Source organism: Cyprinodon tularosa, unplaced genomic scaffold, assembly GCF_016077235.1.
Source record: "Cyprinodon tularosa strain WSP-4 unplaced genomic scaffold, ASM1607723v1 ctg36, whole genome shotgun sequence".
Classification (NCBI taxonomy): Eukaryota; Metazoa; Chordata; class Actinopteri; order Cyprinodontiformes; family Cyprinodontidae; genus Cyprinodon; species Cyprinodon tularosa.
The window spans coordinates 482,549-498,674 of record NW_024039074.1 but is presented as its reverse complement, the minus strand read 5'-3'; the positions used below and the strand labels follow the sequence as shown (position 1 = coordinate 498,674).

General features: G+C 38.6%; 1 pseudogene; it reads right to left on the bottom strand.

The window, feature by feature from the left end:
• Window positions 1-3,424: 3,424 nt before the first annotated feature.
• On the bottom strand, window positions 3,425-15,986 carry LOC119790304 (annotated as a pseudogene).
• Between the last annotated feature and the right edge of the window lie 140 nt (window positions 15,987-16,126).

Below are 16,126 nucleotides of genomic sequence, written 5' to 3'. Positions count from 1 at the left end.
TGACTGAATTTTTCCATTCCTCGTTTTAGAAAAGTAACTGGTAAACCATTTCATCTTAGCTTTTTTCCCAGTTCAAATGTAGTTTAAAATGTAATTTTCCTTTTCAAAATAACAGTTAAAAGATGCTTGAAAGCTTATATCATATAAAGTTTTAGGTCTTGACCGTACAGCGGTTTTATGATCCCTCTGCAGCAGTAAGATGTCCACTGTTAAACGTCAACGTTAGAAATGACAAATAGTCAAACTGTTTAATAGACTAATTGAGTGATATACAGCGTTAAAGCTATTGAAAGCTTTAAATCTTTATCAGAAAATTAGATTATAAACATAAATCCAAATAAAAGACCTTCAGGAAGACTGCTGACCTGGAACTTGTCCAGCAATGTCAAGAGAAATCAGCCTCAAAAGGCCACTGGTGAAGAATCTGACTATTTACAGACGTCCATGTTCAGTTATATTTATGGAGAGTTAAGAAGATAGAAAAGATTTGGTAAACAAATATGCACAAGCAACAGCTACAATTAAAACCTTGTTGCTCCAAATCCTGCAAGCTGTATCTGGGACATGGGTTTATCTGGTGAAATCCTGTTAAACTTTCCTGAACCAGAGATGTCCAAAACGTTTTTTCCTGGGAGAAAGAAACAAGAAAACGACTGTAGCTCGGTCCAACCTTATATTCAAAGACCAATTTCTAATCTAACTATTTAAGAATTCAAGCTGCCTGAGGTCCAAATGATTTGGAGACAGAGGTGTCAAAAAATTTAAGTTTATTACTCAAGTACAAGTATAAATCCTACTGTTTAAAAACACTTGTAGTAGTAATAGTATCAACTTGAGCTTTTTACTCAAAAGTATAAAAGTACCAGTTTTAAGTAAAAACGTAATGCAGGACAGATGCTTTAAACCTTACACTGGTTACTGCACTGCCCTATTAAAGGAGCACTTTCTACAATTCTGAGTGATAACTGTCAAATTTATCCTTGAATCATCTTGAAAAACTATTTATTTTGGTATGTGGTGAACAACATGTTGGTGCAGCGCTGTGTCCAATTATAAAGAAATTATTTTATTTGTATGTTAAACAATTTTTATGGTCTTTATTTTTTTTTATACCAATCAGGCTATAACAAAAATTGGGCATTAAATGAAACAAAACCAACAAGTCCATTTTCAAAAAGCAAGGTGTAGAAAGTAGAGATAACTCAAATAAAAGTGTAAGGAGTAGAAATAAAAGTTGTCTAAAAATAATGATTCCAGTAAAGTATAGATAGTCAGAATTTCTACTTAAGTAATGTAATAAAGTATTTGTACTTTGTCACTTGACACCTCTGCTTGGAGAGACATGCCCTGTTGGTCGTCCCCCGTCTTTTATCAGGTGCAAAGACAGAAAAACCTGAAAAACTCTTCAAACCAATAATTGACACACAACATGCAAAGAAAAAATGCTGCAAGAGTCAAAAACAACTTAAGAAAAGTTACATATTAGCATAGCTTAAGTTCTTCTGACCACTAGGGGGGAATTGTCATCGTTTCATAAGGCTTAAGTGTTTCAGCTGTTGCCATAATAAGTGCAGTCCAAATAGTGCTGGCAGCAAGGAAGCAGGATGCTATTTATCAATAGCTCATTTAGCATAGGGACCTCCTGATGTAACCTGGAATAAGCCACGTTGATAAGTATAGTTCAGTTAGAATTCAACACAGTATCCATCTGAAAAAGGCCCCTTTTCAAAGTGTTTGCAAAAGGTAAGGACATCAGGTATAATTGTTCGAGCTGATTGGTTAAATGAAGCGGCATGTGCTTTCTCATAAAAAAAAAAGACTTAGAGGGTAAAATGGGCATAGCCTTCCGCTTCTACTTTACGTGTTGCACGTCAATACATTTCATTGGTCCAAAACATTTCTGTATCAAGGATAATGCATCTATTAGCCTCTGGAAAGATGAATTTTCAGTTTTTCAAATTCATAAACCTCGCACCAATTCCTCTAGCATGTCCTGTAATATGCAAACGTACACAGCTTCATAGTGTATGTTAAAGCTACAGTGTGTAATAATTACAGGGATATACAGTCAGGAATGTAATATATTATACATAACTATGTTATCATCATCTACGAGCTCAGCCTCTTAACCTTAATATTTGCGTTGCCTTAGAATTCGTTATTTATAATTACATAGGAGCGGGTCTCACAGCCATGGAGGCAGACATCTTTGCGCTACGGCAGCGCAGAGCCGACAAACTAGCGATTGCGAGATCGCCCATTACAATAACATGCTGCGTGATGATGCTGTTACTCTCCAGTATACTTATTCAGCAACGCCCCTGAAGTTTTACAGGTAATGATTCAGTAATTTTCTGTAAAATAATTTACTGGATATATACCTCGGTTACTTCTCTCCGGCTCCTTTGGAGATCTTCAAGCCTTTCCTCCTCTGCTCTAGTCACCCCGCTGGCACCTCTCCCTCGCCTGGCCCTGGCTGCACGCCCACCCCGGCCTCTCTGCCCTCTTCCTCTCCCTCTTCCTCGCCATGTAACCCCCGTGCCACAAACAAGACTTGGACTCTGTAAACGGGGAATATATATTCTTCCAGCGAACATCTTGCTGTTAAACTAATGACTACAATTACTTCGTCTGTTTATATCACCATGCAAAGCAGCTCACCAAAACGTCACAACGATGTAGAAAAAATAACGGGTATATTTATTATCATAAGTCTACATGAAATCTATACCCTACACAGACTAATGAAATACTATCTGTAAAAGTATCTATGTAAACAAACCTCATCACTTGAGAAGGTAGGTGATGCGGACGTCATGGAAGACATTTTGTCCCGTAACGCTCGCCGTACTGTTGGGGGGGAGAAGCGGTGGGGGGGAGATGTTCATGTTGCTGCGGTCTGCAGTCTGGACGTTAGATGTCGCTGAAAATTACACACTGTAGCTTTAAGGGTTTAAAATAGAGGGTTTTCGGATGTTTACTATTTTTAATTTGTTTTTTGTAGTTTCGCTTCTATATTGTAACAAAACAGAAACATCATTATAATCCAGTAAACTGGGATAAAACCTCATATCTGTGATATTAGAGAATGTTTTCAGTCTCAAACCACTGATTGACTGTTAAATGTAATAAATCCTTTAGACATTTTTCTATGCTCTGATTTCCAGCAAATTCTCTTCTATGGCAGTATCAATAAAATCTCACAGTTCATGTTTTGTCATGTTATCAACCAAATTATTTTTAATGTTCGGTAGTTAATTTTCATTTTCAAGTGTACCGAGAATTACAAAAACTGTTTCAGTGCTTTCTGAAAAAGATATACAGTTACAGTAAGCCTCATAGCTTTAAATAATCGAAAATAAATTGATTGATTGAACTATGAGTGATAAATATTAGATCAATAATATTTAGTGAGGCTTGATTCCCATAATGTCATCGTTTATTTCATTTATAAGAGCAAAAATCAAAATGCATGTTAATTAAAAATCTGTTTATTTTATACTATTTAATACTTGGCCATAATTTTGATCTTTTCTAACAAATATGATTAAATTTCCGTATAAAGAAAAGTAAATTAGTTTAAAAAGAAATAAAAAATCAACTAGTATGAATAAAAATTTGGGCCAGTCTGTTTTATGCACTCTTGCTTTTCTTCCCGCTCTCGATTCCCAGCTAATAATCCCTCCATTCCCGCATCATGTGAGCTCAGTGTCAGAGAAGAAGGGGGGATGATGGGAATGATGGTGGTCATTTGATCCGAGGTATGCATCACATTAGCCAGCACACAGACACATGACCCGAGGTCAGCAGAGGGGGAAAAAAGATGCAGAGGAGGATATTCTCAAAGTCCACACTAACAGGAGAAACTACTGGTTTCTGTTTATACAGGCAATGTTTTGTGAAGTGCAGTTAAATTTTCGGGAAATGTGACAAATAATTATTTGTTTCAGATCTGATCTGCGCTAAACTTTCGGAGAAAACACGGCTTGAGTCATTCTGCTTACAGGCTTGTTTACAGACTCAATGGGAGTCTTTATATTGGTGCTCCAACTTCAATCAAGTCAAGTATTTTCAGAAATTGTTGGAATCCCACAAAGACAGCATGCGTAGCTGCCACCGCTTCAAGCAGTCCTGCTCGGGGTATCCGCACTGGTCCAATGAGTCTAACAGCTTCAGTCCGTTCATCATTTGGTTAAAACAGGTGTTTGATCGTCTCAACAACAGTTGGCCTTCCTGTTTGGGTTCTGATGGGCCTCTGAGCCGTCTGTGATCTCTGTGCAACAACAAAAAAACGTTAGAGTCAGTTTATTTACTGAGATATTTTTTATGGATGTAAACACTGATCAAAGGTTAAAGACAAAGTTAGGTGGTAGATTTATGAGTGTACCTGAACTGTTATTTTATTACTAAAAACATCAACAGATTTGATGTCATGAACCAATATGTAGTAAAGGGGAAGAGGTCAGCTTCAAACCTACCAATGCACGGCTGTTCATCTAAACCAGGCATGTCCAAAGTCAGTCCTCGAGGGCCACTGTCCTGCAAGTTGTATTGGTTTCCTGCTCCAGCATAGCTGATTTCCATTGATAGCTGATCAAAAGGCTTTTGCTGAACGGCAATCATCAGAATCAGCTGAGTTGAAGCAGAGAAAGCTTTAAAACCTGCAGAAAAACGGGCCCTCGGGGACAGATTTTTGGACATGCCTGAAACTCACAGGCCTGGTATCTCAGGAGGAGCTGCAGAAACACACAGCTCAGGTGTGAGAATCTGCTGACACTCTGCCAACTTTGCCTTCATGTAAGAGTGGTAAGGAGAAGGTCATAGGAAGTCTAGACTGCTATCAGTCAGGTAGGGGCACATATCCACATGTTGAGGTGGTCCAAGCAAAGTTAATTACATGTTCTATTAATAGAGAAAAAAGAAAATCTTCAGAGATGATTCCTGTTCTACGACAGATTATAAAAGCCAGACTAAGAAAAAAAAAAAAGGAAATAACGAGAATAAACTCATAATATGATATGATGAAATCATCAGATTATTAGTTCTTTCAGAAAGAAAAATCAAAAATCTAATCAGAACAGCCAAAATACAAAACAGCAATCTGAGCGGATGGATGGATGGATGGATGGATGGATGGATGGATGGATGGATGGATGGATGGATGGATGGATGGATGGATGGATGGATGGATGGATGGATGGATGGATGGATGGATGGATGGATGGATGGATGGATGGATGGGTAGGTCAAACCGCTAAGCAAAGTAAAACTTCACAACACTCAACTGGGGATGAGAGTGCAAAAGTTTGCATTAAACAATATTGAGTTTAATCAGGTAATATTATGACTTTATCCTTGTAGTATAGGAAGTTTATTCTCATTATAATGCTACTTTATAATAGAGATTTTTTCTCTCTTATTTTACTACTTTATTCTCACAATTTTACAGCCTGTCAAAAACAAAATAGTTTTTAGTTTGGCCCTAATAAGTCGTCATACTGTTCAACCTGATTAAACTTGAGCTATTTTGAAAAGACGAACTGGTAAGAAATTCAGTCTGTAGATGAGCAAAGATGGGAAAGATAAATCTTCAAAAGTTGTTAAGCTGAATCTAAGAGAAAGAGACGGTTCTATAAAAGCACTGACCAATGGAGGGAGGAGTACAACAGAACAGCCTGCTTTAAAGATTATTGCTGAATGAGTTCTCTAAAATCGTGTGTCCCCTTTCTTTTGTTTAGGGATATTAATACCTAATCTTCTACTACAATAAAAAACAATTCTAACTACTGCTTTCCTTATACTCCTCATATGATGAGACTCACTGATTATGTCCTTAACGCGTCTCGACCCACTCTTCTCCAGCTCTGCCAGGACATTCGCCTCAAAGGTCAGAGAAGCCACACGTAGGAAAAGATCCCTGACTCCATCTCCTGACACAGCAGAAAGAGAGCAGCAGTAAGTGAGCTTATATAGATCAAATGTTAACATAGAAAGCTTAATGGAGAAGATTAGAACTAGTTTATTGCCTACCTGACTTTGCAGACACGGCCCAGTACTCGGCTTTGATTGCCTCAGAGAGTCTGATAGCTTCCTGTTCTACCTCAGCCAACTGATCAGGCGACTAACAAAGAGGAAAAACACGGATATTACTGAAAACTCCTAATTATAACTAGATCTATAATTAAATATAATTAACTCAGGATCAGATTCATATTTTACTGTTTTACAGAGGTGTCCAGTAACAAAGTACAAATAATTTGATACGTTACTTAAGTAGAAATTATGACTATATACTTTACTGCAGTAATTATTTCTTTTTTTTTTTTTTTTTTTTTTTTTTACAGTGTCCTGTCTGGCAAGGTGGCAATAAGAATAATTGTCTTGATGCCAAAAGGAGCCCAACAGATTTTACTTTCACAAGTGTAGCGGTATCGCAATTGCCATACCGCTCCACTTGTTTCATGTATATAAATTGCTTTATTATAATTATGCAGGGAGTTTTACAGTTCATATGGACACTGCAATGTAAGTAGAGCAGAAAAACAGAAGAAGAAGAAGGAGAAAGAAAAAGAAAAGAAAACTGGACAAAAGATGAAAGAAAGAGGAGATAGGAAGGAGACAATGACAAAACATTTTCAGTCTGCTTCAACACCTGTAATGAGATGGAAAAAAAAAAAAAAAAAAAAAAAAAAAGAACAGCACAACCAAAAGACATGGTACGAGATATACAATAAAGCAAACACCTTGAAACTATCGCTAAAGTAATATTATTAAGTCTGACATGTACTCTGTGTTACCTGAAGATATGAATGTGGGGTTTCTGTTTGGAAGTGAATCTCCAAGTACCTGAAGCCTAGCACCTGTAGTTGTTTGTGAGGGTGAACTTGTGCATGTAAAGTTTAACCATAGAAAAAATGCTCAATAGTGGTTGTGGAGAGCCGGAGAGGCACACCCCCCAGAGCACTGAGTCCAGCGCCGGGAGACCCAAAGCCCCAAGCGCCCAAGGGGACCCCAGAAGCGAAGGCACCAAGGCGGGGCCAGCCCCGGAAACCAGACCCCACCAAGGCAGGAGCCCCCAGCCACCGCCATGCCGGCGCCCCGGGGAGCCGCGGGGACGAGTCCGCGGGCCCCGCCGGCCACCCCGAAGTAGGGCCGGGCACCGAACACCAGCCCCCCCACGGCGCCGACCGAAGCGCCCCAGCCCCACAGAGCACCGAAACACGCCCCGCCCCAGGGCACCAAGCCCCGGCGACCGGCCGCAACACCCACCGCGACCGCACCACCCAGGAAAAACACTCAGACGGCCCCGCCCCCAGCAGGGGCCCATGCGCATCCGCCGCGAACCGGCCGCGAGCGCCGCGGGACCCCTCCAAAACGCCCCCCCCGGCCAAAAGCGAAGCCCCACCCCACCGAGACCGATGCCAACAGCGCGCAACGAAACACACCGCGCACAGAATCAGCCCGAGAGCAGAAAGGCCGCCCGGCGCAAAACCGCAAGAAGAGCAGACCGCAGCCGGCGCAACCACCCCCCCCAGCAGCCCGAGGGGCAGCACAAAGCCAGAGCGGAGCGAACCGCGCCACCCCCCCACCGGACGAAGCCAAAGCAGCTCAGCCACGTCCGCCGGACGGGGGGAATGGGCTCCGCACTTAGCGGAGACTTGAGATGTATTTGGAGAGGGTGCGGTTGAGACCCCAACCTGGGAAAAAAAAAAAAAAAAACACACACCATCTCAATCATGCCTTCCCTCCCTAGTGCCCCCACTCGTACATCAAGGAAAAAATAATAATAATAATAAATAAATAAATAAATAAATAAAAAAAATAAAAAAATAAAAATTTAATAAAATAATAATAAATAAAGAAAATCACAACGCGGACACACATTCACACATAACACTCACATCCAATAATACCAGGACCAAAAACCCGGCGACACCGGTGGTCGGTCCCGGGACTATCGGATGACCCCATAAGTGAACCTAAAATCCGGATGTGAGGGGAGGGGAGCGGCGACACCGCCACACCAACCCATCTCTTTCCTGCTTCAAGCCCGGCCCCCCACCCCGCACACGGACCGGACCGCCCCCAGCAAGAGCCCCCCCCCCGGGACCGGGGCCCACCCATCCCGCGCCGGCCACCCAACCAGAACCGCCCCCCCAAGGAAAGAAAAAAGAAAAAAAAAAAAAAACTTCAACCAGGCACTTCATGCCCCTCCATCCAACCTTCTTTGGGGAGAGCAGAGGTGACAGCCCCGCCACCGGCAGGCCACCTAGGCCCCGCAGCCAGCCCCAGCCAAAACCACGGACCAGGTGGCCTGCTCTTCCTCCAGGCCCCAGACTCCAGGCAGCAGCCGGAGAAGCCGGAGAGTAATTATTTCTTAGACAACGTTTAACTACTACTCCTTACACTTTGTTGCAGTTATGTCTACTTTCTACTCCTTACGTTTTAAAAATAGACTTATTAGTTTCGCTCCATTTGAGCTCATTTTCAATATGGCTTGTTGGTATTTAAAAAATAAAAATAAAAAAAAATAAAAACAATTTGTTTCACCCAGACAATTTCTTTGTTGTTGGACTCGGTGCTGCACCAACTCATTTTGCCACAAACCAGAATAAATCGTTTTTCAACTTGATGCAAACTTAAAATTGATACTGTTACCACTGTTATCATTCAGAAAATGACTAAGACTAATGATACAATAGTATGCTATATGTAAGAATTGCTATTAAATTAACATGGGTAGTAAAAGTAATTATTGCTTTATTACATAAAATGTTCCCCATAAAACAAATATATAATTATTGCTATTGCTGCTGTAATTATTATTTAGTTAAACACTGAATATTAAAGAATATTTATTTCTTTAGAATGAAACATTTCTGGGTATTAATGTATATTGCTGTATTATAATATATAATCTATATGCTATAAAACCTGTTGTATAACAGTGAGGCTAACAGTGATGGTGCATGAAGAATGATGGGGATAATATCACTTTAAACTTGCTCCTACTCCTAAAAATATGTGGAACTGGTTAAAACCTTTACAGTTTGATGTTATACTGATGATATCATGCAAATATTCAGATGCAATAAAAAAAAAGAACATGGCGGTGAAATAAAATCTTTTAACTATCATATATCATATACATCTTTTAACTTTATATATAAAAACAGCTGAAGGTTGCTGGAGCTTTTTAAAAGAGTTACTGTAAAATTAATTAATTAACAGATAATTTACAAACACTGTGGAAGTCAAAGATGTGGCAAACCTGTCCCCAGGCCGTAATGTCATCAGTCAAACACATCAATCATTTTTAGTCAGCAGGCTTAAAAACATTGATCTGTTTAGTAGTTTTGATACCAAATTTTGTGAATGAGGTCAACGAAAACGCGACAGTTCATGCCCTCCATTTTGACAAATCTGTCTAACCGAATAGTTAAGCTCTAATCTCTACTGAGTTGCATTCATGAACTTCACCCACGCTGAGGTCTTTCTTGGTACCCGACGAGGAACAGTAAGACACTGGACGGGTCGTTTTCCCTCATGGCATCCTCCAGCCACTGCCTGCACACACAGATCTACCATTTTAAATGGTTCCATACGCAGTAGGTAAATATTTCAAAAACATGTGAGCTTACCTACCTGGCATGTGCTAATGAGTTCGGACTGCTTAAGTCGAACACCACAATAATAGCTGGGGACACACAGTTTGATTGGATATAAACCAGTTCTGTTAAATTTGGGATTATTGCAGCAGAGGCAGAGGTAACGCTCACCTTGTGCTCCTCTGTAATACGTTGAGGCGATGCACTTGAAGCGTTCCTGACCTGCTGTATCCCACCTGGAAAACATCAAGCAAGCAAACAAACCCACAGCTTCATTCTATAATTTTACACTATTCCAGAGTTTGCAGAACCAATACAGTGAAGGTAACCTATTAGTCCAACCCAGCAGAGGAACAAACTAGTACCATCTCAGAAGGAAGGACTGAGCTGACTTACAGCTGCAAGCTGAAGGGAACACCAAGAACCTCGAAGCGCTCCATCTCAAAGTCCACCCCGATGGTGGCTTTGTAGTTCTTATCAAACCCTCCTCTACAAAACCTGGCAAAGAAAGGAGACAGGGATTCGTAAAATGAAAGTATTTTCTCGTCAAATAGATTTATAAATCCATACGTTAAATACCAGCCCTGTACGTCTTTCTTTGTTAACATGAAAGCTAGATATGTTGATTAACTCATGGTATATGAAACAGACAATATGGAGTCAAACCTGCAACCTTAAAACAATGCAGAACTAATCATTGTTCATGATTTAAAACAGTCCTGCATCACAGCTAACAGGGGAACAAGTATTTCAAATAACTTATTCTAATTTTTGTGGAATTAATTTAGAAAATGATTTAAATTGTGGTTGGAGAACAACTTGTTCAGGGTTAAAGTGCAAATTATCCAAGCTTTACAAAAGTTCCCATCAACATATTTTAGCCTAAATCGCACAGAATCCTCAATGTGCTTCATGGGGTTTTTATGTATCAAAACTAAGTACAAGCTGACTGTAAGGTGGAAGGAGAACAATTTATTTATTCTTTTATTTGTTTTTCTTACATAAAATCTGAAAAGTGTGTCTGTGTTTCTAAATATCCGGTCTCCTGGAGTCATATTTAAAAAAAATTCTGCTTCAATTCCAGCAGCAAGTCTGTTTAGATTACGCTTCTTCTGGCTTTATACACCTGGAGGATACATTTCTGTCTAATATGAGACATTAAACCTCTCAGATTCTCAACCCGAATGAGGTCACACCTTTGTTTAGGCTGTTCTACTACATTGATGTACTAACAGTACCTCTAGCAACAGGTTGACTTTTTAGGGTTAGTCTCCTAAGCTCCACCATCTCATAAAGAACTCTGACTAGCAGCAGCCCTCCCATTGCATTATGCTACCACTACCATGTGTCACTGTAGGGATGATGGATTCTGTATTATATCCACGATTGCTGTGACACCAAAATGACTTTCAGCAAACTTCTAATTGCTTAGCAGCGGCTAACTTCCTGCACCTATTCAATTAAGTAAAGGTCAGTTGTGTGACAGGTATGTGTCTTATATTTGAGCCACACTTCTTCCAGTTTTTGGATGGCTTGATCAGTTCTCTAAGGGCTTTTAAAAGGTCCCAGACCTTTTAAAACTAAGTGAATAATATTTGATAGATGAGTTTTTGAGATTTCTGCATCATCAGTGTAATCTTGCTCATCTTAAAAACCCTGACTTACACACTCAGACACGTGTAGTGAACAGAAAACGTATATAATATTCTACAGAAATGGCTTATGTATCAAAATTGATGCAAATAGATGTTCTAATTCAGCTTATACAAAATGTATATTATTTTGTTTAATTGTTATAAAGTTCATTGACAAAATGTATAAAAATATATAATTTTCTGTCAGTTATTTCATGGTCCAGGTTCTAATAGGTTAGGAACTAACCCTGCCTTAAATTTATTTGAAACATTCTTCCTGGTCTTGCTGTTGTGTTCCTGATGCACTTTAATCATGGATGTTGTCCAACAAACCGCTGAGTTACCTTGGAGGACCATTGATCTTCGTGAATATACTTTAAGGAAAAAGTTGCTTTTTGGATTTACCCGGTCACTCACTTTGATCATTAGTAAAGTAATTTAGCCTATAGTTGGGAAAACTTTTTCTCACCTGCTGATTAAACAGGTTTTCCCGACTGCAACGTCTCCCACTACAATGACTTTGGCGATATTAAAGCTGGAAGCAGAAAGTCCAAAGTGTAAACAATCAGATGACAGAAGAAGCACGCTGGTACCACAGTCAGAGCTCATATTGAACATTCAACTAAATGTTTGATGTTTTATTTGAAAACCGAGGATTTTAAAAACTGCTAGAATAAAATTTTAGCAAAGGAAAATGTTTGCCAAACCTGAAGTATTTCCTAAAGCTGTTTTCAGTGAGTTCAAATGTGCTTTATGTTATTGAATCATGTTTTTTTTTTATATATAAAAATTGTTTTATAGACATTTCTGAACAAAAATTCCTGATAGGACTCTGAAGCACCACAGCTTGATTAAAAGGTAAATGTTTCAAAGCGCTGTTGTTATATGAGAGGTTATGGTATATATTTCACCAATTAAAAAGATGAGTAACACTTCAAACTTAATTCAAACAGATTCTTAGACTTAACTAACATTTAGCTGCTTTCTTTCTGAGCTGAGCAGAAACCTCTATATCAGATTTAGGGAAAACATTTCCTAAATGATGGGTTGTTCAGAGCTTCTTATACTTGGAAATTGTTTGCAAAATAATAAAAACTTCCCAATAATTCTACTTCTGAGTTTCAAGGAGTCTTAATTTGGATCTAAGTACTTATTTATTTAAATATTGAATTAAATCCTTTTAACAGCTTAAGCAATTCTCACTTTGTCGTTTTAGAGTCAGGCAGAATAATGCTGTCAGATACGGTTGGTTTTGCAGATGTCTTTCAGCTGATTCAGCAGACATACTTTAGTGTGACTTCACAGCCCAAACTGGAGTTGATTCGTTTAGCCTGAACAGACATCTCTGTGAAGACAGGAGGGACTTTATAGGCATAATAATCCTAAAATGGATCTTACCTCACACCATCTGTCTTCTGAATCTGGCAGGCAGCTCTCACTTGTGGGTGGAAGCTTTCTTTGGTGTGCAAAGCTGCATCTGGACTAAAACACTATAAAAAAGGATTACAAGAAAAGATTAAAAAACAAAAACAGGGGATGATAAAAACTAAACTTATATTTGACATTTAAAGGAATGAAATTCACTTTTTTCTGCCTAAAAATAAGGAGAAACACGGATCCAAACTAATCTTAGGACTTTCTATAGCTTCAGTTATTAGATCATTTCACAGTGGAAGGTTATTTCAGTCATGCTACAGAGAAAGACCTGTGGGCATTTTTGTGTTTGGAACTTTGAGGAATTTTAAGAAAGTTTTATATTTGCTGCAAAAGTGTCTTTACAGGTCTGCCTAAAAAGTTGATCAGACACCTTCAGTTGATCCAGAATGCTGCCACCTGCATCCTCACCAAAACTAAGAAAGTAGAGCACATCTCCTTACACAGACTCCCTGCATGTCAGAGAATAGACTTTAAAATACCTCTTTTATTCTTGTTATCAGTGTATCAGCCAACCAAACATAGAGAAGCAGCCTTTAGGTCTTACTCTTGAAAAGAATTCCCAGAAAACTGTAATAGTGCTAAAAATCAAGATTAAAAGCTTCTGTGTCCTTTGACTGTGCTACCTAAACATTGTTAGTTAAGATTTTGGTCCAACTTTCTTTCTTTTTTTAAAAATCATTTTATAAATCATTTTTTTCACTTGAGTTATTCATGTTTATTAATTATCTAATTACCTTTATTTCCCTGCAATCTACTTTCATGTATATTTTATGACAGCACAGCAGCTGTATTGCTAAATGTGCTATACAATATGTGCTCACAAAAGCCTTGAGCTTTCCCATACATTACCACGTTTGAAACGCATACTTATATTACTACCGTTGCACATTACAAAGGGGCACACGTGTTGATAGAGAGCAAAAAATTATTCCAGTTTACAGCGCAACACATTGGGGTTTGTGACGGATAGGAAGCAAAATGTAATTGCTATGAAAACGTTTCCACAGCCATTCCAAAAATAAAAAGCAAAAAAAACACTGGACTTTGTTTTCCAACTTTGAAGACGTTTTGCTTCCCATCCAGGAAGCTTTTTCAGGTCAAAATGTCTGGATTAGTTCCAGGTTTATACACTGGCCCAAATAAAAGCCTTTTTATGGCTTAGAAAACATGCAAATTGAACTGAAAAAAAACAGGTCCACCCCTTAGTAATGGGGAGTCATTGAGATTGTTGTTGGCCCGGCTTACAGGAGCGATATTTTGACCAGCTGCATGGCGAGGAATCAACTCTATCGCTGCATTGTAGGTTTTTGAGAGCTAAAACATGAGTCCACCCCCTCTGTGTAAGGTTGTTTTTTCTTTCTTAACATAAATGGCTTCCTTCACACCCCTTTCAAACCACCTGTCCTCTTTGTCCAAAATGTTCTTAAGGTGTAGGTGGACCGCAGAGTCTTTTCCTTGTTTCCAAAGCCCTAAAGTTGCACCTTTTTAAAGCTAACTTGTAATACTTTTTTTATATATTTTTTTTTTGTCCTTAATATAGTGTATTTTAAATGATCATCAGCTTGTCCTTGTTGTTCTGGTTGTTTTACTCGCCTTTGGGAGGTGCGTGATGATTCGTTCCTTCTTCACAGGAGGCAACATGCTGCCACAGCGGCGTCACAGATGATCACTTGCACACTTCAGAGACACACGATCACTTATTTTATTCTAAATGAGGCACTTTGTTATGTTTCCTCTCATTTAACAACTTGCACCGTCTTAATGTCTTCTATATTTGCCTGAAAAAAGAAAATAAAAACATGTTTGAAATATGATGATCGTTTTCAACAGAAAGGCAGAGTGCACTTCAAAATAGAAAAATAATCCATCTGAAAACAGATTCATTTGATCTTAACCTGAATGTTAATATTTATTAAATGTTAAAATGTTGTACCGAAAACCAATATTACACATCCTTATTATTCAACCAAAAATAAAAAAAAAATTTTTTAGCAGACCATCCCTTGCAAATACACTCTATTGCTCTTTACTTCACACCTGCTGTTAAATTAAAGTTAATATGTTCTTTGATCTGCGATAGACTGGCGACCTGTCCAGGGTGTACCCCGCCTCTCGCCCATTGACTGCTGGAGATAGGCACCAGCATCCCTCGCGACCCCACTCGGGACAAGCGTGTAAAGAAAATGGATGGATGGATGGATGGATGTTCTTTGATTAAAAAAAAACGTATTTGTTCTAAAGGTTTTTTTTTCAGGTAGGATTAAACCAAACTTACTGAGCAAAGATATAAGTCATATCAACATGTAAAAATCCCCAGCCTGCTTTATTAAAGACTGAATTAATCACTTGTGTAACATGCAACAACAGCTGCAATATAAAAATGGGCAGTTTAGTTAGTTAATGAAAAGACAAAAGTAAAAAAAAAACAAAAAACTATGCAGCTCCCAGGAGCCTGAGGGATATGCAGGGATTTCTGAGTAGTACTAGCTGTTTTCGTTCTGTGCCAAGAATCTCTTATCTATTCATTTTTTGCATGTTTAAGGAGTATCTTTGGTAGATATAGTCCTTCTCTTCTAGGAAAACTAAATTAATAAATAACGCCTGTGCAAAACCTCCTAAATGTATTGGAGGACTATGTTAATGTCTGAAGTGTGTGAGCTAAGCTGGAGCTCACTTACAAAAAAAAAAAACAAAAATTGGGAAACAGAAAAAAATCTGATAGATAAGCTCTGTGTTCAAGCACAGATATCTGTGGAAAAGAGCTGACCTAATAAGCTGATAGATTAGGAGAACTTGTGTAGTTTCAACTTATTCTTTGCCCATACAAACCAAGTTATTGCAGCTTTTTGTTATTGTTTTAAGTATATGTCACATTAAGGTGAAAATTGTTTTGATCACATCAAAACTACAGCAATTTTGTTATCCCCTTAAAGACTAAGAAATTCATCTGTAAATAAAAAATCTCTTAATTCTCTAATACATTATTAATCCATATAGAGAACTAAGCAAACAATGGTCTATGTCGTTCAGTCTTTTCAGACAAAAGAATCCAGAGAACAGGCTTTCAAACTGCATTAGTAGATGCAAACTGCAAAAAGATAGACATCTCTACTGCACAACCCAAAAATCTATGGATTCAATTATTCTATGTGGACAAATAGAATTAAAACAGCTTTACCTGAACCAGATGGTATTATAAAAACAGTTTTTAAAAACTCCGAGATATGTATAACACAAAATGTGTATAATGAAGAAACGGTCTCCAGAGGAAACTTTGAACGCAGGGGATGCGTCGAGGATGTTTCAAACTGTTGTTAAATCAACTGTTTTAACAGCTTACGCGTAAAAAAAAAAAAAAAAAAAACAAGTACACTTCGCTGCGGCAAACAGGAAGGGGCGGGGACGGACCGCTGTCCGTCTTAATTTGGAAATGGAGATTATTGCACT